The sequence below is a fragment of the Patagioenas fasciata genome, chromosome 30 (genome assembly GCF_037038585.1).
Source record: "Patagioenas fasciata isolate bPatFas1 chromosome 30, bPatFas1.hap1, whole genome shotgun sequence".
NCBI classification, from domain to species: Eukaryota; Metazoa; Chordata; class Aves; order Columbiformes; family Columbidae; genus Patagioenas; species Patagioenas fasciata.
This window is the reverse complement of record NC_092549.1, coordinates 1818331-1821556: the sequence shown is the minus strand read 5'-3', so window position 1 is coordinate 1821556 and position 3226 is coordinate 1818331.

Below are 3226 nucleotides of genomic sequence, written 5' to 3'. Positions count from 1 at the left end.
TCCAGGTCAATCAACAAGCTATTCTCTACCATTAGTGTCATGCTATGTATAAAGCTGGAGATGCTTTTTCCTGCCAGTTAGTTTTGGTTTTCCGGCTCCTTTGATGAGCTCTGCTTGGAAGTTCCATTCTATTGGGAGCTCAGTGTTAGTTCAGTTTTATGATGTTTTCTGTTTTCCAGTTGGCCCTTGGGCCTCTCTGCCTTTTGCACTTTTACTTCCTCTTGCTGGGATCAGCTGTTCAGGATCAGGGTGCTCTCTTCTTTTGGGCTGTCTGTTCAGCACAACTGGAGTGATGTGGGGGATTGCACTGAGTATCATATATTTTACTTTATGCAGTAGTGTATTAGTTTTGTTGTCTTTTTTTTTTTTTTTTCTAAACCCCCAAGTTTCTCCCTTCCCTTTCTGTTCTCTCCCTTATCCCACTTGGGGACTGGGAGCAGGATGTGAGCAACTATCATGGTCTTAATTGGTGGTTGTGGTAAAACCATGACAAGAAAGAGTAGTAGTAGCTTCAGAAATGTTGAAAATCCCTTTCCAAGATGATGGCACTTTTTGGGGTTTTTTGGTAGAGGGAAACAACATGAGAAAGGAAAACCATCAGAAACTGCAGCTATGGAGGTCCAGAGTGGAACTCAAGATAAAGAAATGTCATTCTAAGTGCAGTGGGGTAGATGTTCAGAAAGACTCTGGATCAGCCATTACTTTATGTTTCAAGGAACAGCGGGTGAGCATGGAGAGACAGCAGCATAGGTGGGGACACACTGGGGTGAGAACAAGGTGGGGAAGCTCATGGGGTGTCTGCAGCCTGTGGGGAAACAGCCACAGGCCTGGGACAGTGTAGGATGGACTGTGGTGGAGGTTGCCAAGAGTGAGCATGAATATCCTTGAACGATCCAAGGTCTTTGTCCGCTTGGCTACAGCTGATGCCTCCGCCAACGAGGCCTAAGAAAAGACACGATCGTCATGGCCATGGGGCTTCTTTGCCTCCTTGCACCCCTCCAGGGAGACAGGGAGGTATGGCACCGTTGTCCTTCACTTACATCACACTCCCCACAGCCCCAGCAAGAGCCCTGAGCCACACGTGAGGGACAGGATCTCCCTTCCTAGGGGCAGGGGCTCAAGGCTTGGCCATTGTCCTTCATCAAACAAATCAAGGATTTTCTCAGCATCAGAGCTGCTGCACTTTGCCTTTGCCTGATGCAATCACAGCCTCCAACTGTCTGCTCTAACGAGTCCCTGGGGAAGCTTTGTCAGTAACAGCCCTCAGTGGGGCCTTAATGCTTCAAGGTACTTTGGAGTTTGCTTCTGACTTGGACTTCTTGAGCAGATTCTTCAGTCTGTGCTTGGTATCTGAGGTTCATGGACTCAGCAACAAATACGCCATGGGGCTCATTAAAACACAGAAAGCCCTAACAAGCAATGTTTCTTTCTGTAATATCGTTAAAATCTTCAAGACTTGTAGAACTAACTGGAGAGGTTTCAATAGGACACTCAGTGACGAAGATTTCAAAGAAGATCTCATAAAGGAGGGATTTTCTTTCCAGGGTATTTTCTGTCATTTTTCAGTGTACAGAAGAAGTGACAGCAGCATTCCACAATGGACACTGATCCAGAGGGTCTCCTGAAGACATCTGGACAGGCAGGAGAACAGTCCCTTGAGGCTGGACACTGTATGGACGACCTCGCTCCTCACCCCCCACCCCCAGTCTGCCGGTTCCCTCATTGGCCACCAGACATTGCATCACTTTTCCTCACATCAGACTTCTCCACTCAGCTCTGCAGGAGATGCTGCAGCTCCTGTGCACCAGCTCCACCTGCTCTCCTGTGTCAACACTGCACAGTTTAATAAACAGCAAAACACTTTCCTCAGCTGTGTGTGTAAGCTGGACCTGATGAGGTCCACCATCCACTAGGGACATCCACACAAGAACTGGTTTAGACAGAGAGATACGAAAGGATAGAAATAAACACAATTAATGTGTTGACTGCCATGTTAATTAGAGCTCTGAAGAATGGGGCAAGTTTGTAACTCCCTGAAGCTCTAAGCAGAAACCAGACAGTTGAGAGGAACTGAATGACCAAAGAGTAAGTGGGGGAGAAACCTGAGAGCACTGGGAAGGGCAAACGTCCAGACAGTGCTGGAAAGTTGTCCTTTGACAGGGACATTGAATCAGGAGAGATGGGAACTCCTGAATGATGATGGAGATGAAATGGAGTGTTGGTAACAGAAGTACAGGGGAAGACCAATATTTCTTCTCCTATCCTTTGTACACTTCCCCATAATTCACTTTTTGGCTTTTTTCTTTTAAATCTTAATATTTAAACAAAAAAAAAAAACAAACCACCAAACAACTAAACAAATATCTCCAATCAAACAAACAAACCAAGCAAACAAAAGACACAAAAATCTCAAAAAAGCAAAACAAAAAAACCCCCAAACCAACTAAACAATAGCAACCAAAACCAAAATAGCAACAACAACAACAGAACAAACCACAAACAAAACAACGACAAAAAAGTGTGTGTTTCCAGGCAGACATCAGTCAGCAGGTGTCTCACCGTAAACAGCCAGTGTCATTTTAGGGGACCCAGTGTACCTGAGGTGCTGTCCTGAGATTGGCATCTATCACACAGGACCTGGGGAGACCAGAGCACCTTGCACTGCAGGTGGAGGCTGGGCAAGGTTTCCCGGGGCATCTACACTGGCACCAGGTGTTTGTGTCCCTGGACCTGAAGACATTTGTGTCCTAAATCCATGCCCAGTTCTGAAAAACTCTTTCCTTTTCAAAGAAAAGTAACCCCCCTGCAAGGACTTTAAAATACATCAATAAATAAAGAAATAGATAGATAGAAAAAGAGTATGTTGACACCATCCTTTGTTTTCGATCTTTGCCTTCAGTTCTTGTTTTCTTTGACATTAACTGACATCTGATGGGCCTGCAGGCATGAAGCCAAGATCAATTTGTGTCTTGCGTAGCGCCCCATGCCCTCTAAACCTTCCCTGCCCAGGACTCCTCGCACTTTGCCCAGAGCGACTCACACTGAGGTGTTGGCTGGTTCACTGGCTGAGATGTTGGTTTAGATGGTCACCTACAGCACAGGCGGATTGAGGCCCCAGAATTGTCTGCTCTGCTCCAGGTAGAAACAGAGCCCAACATCACAATGGGATCATAAGAGAACTGAGGTTGAAGGGACCTCAGGAGTTTGCAGTCCAACCTGTCACAAA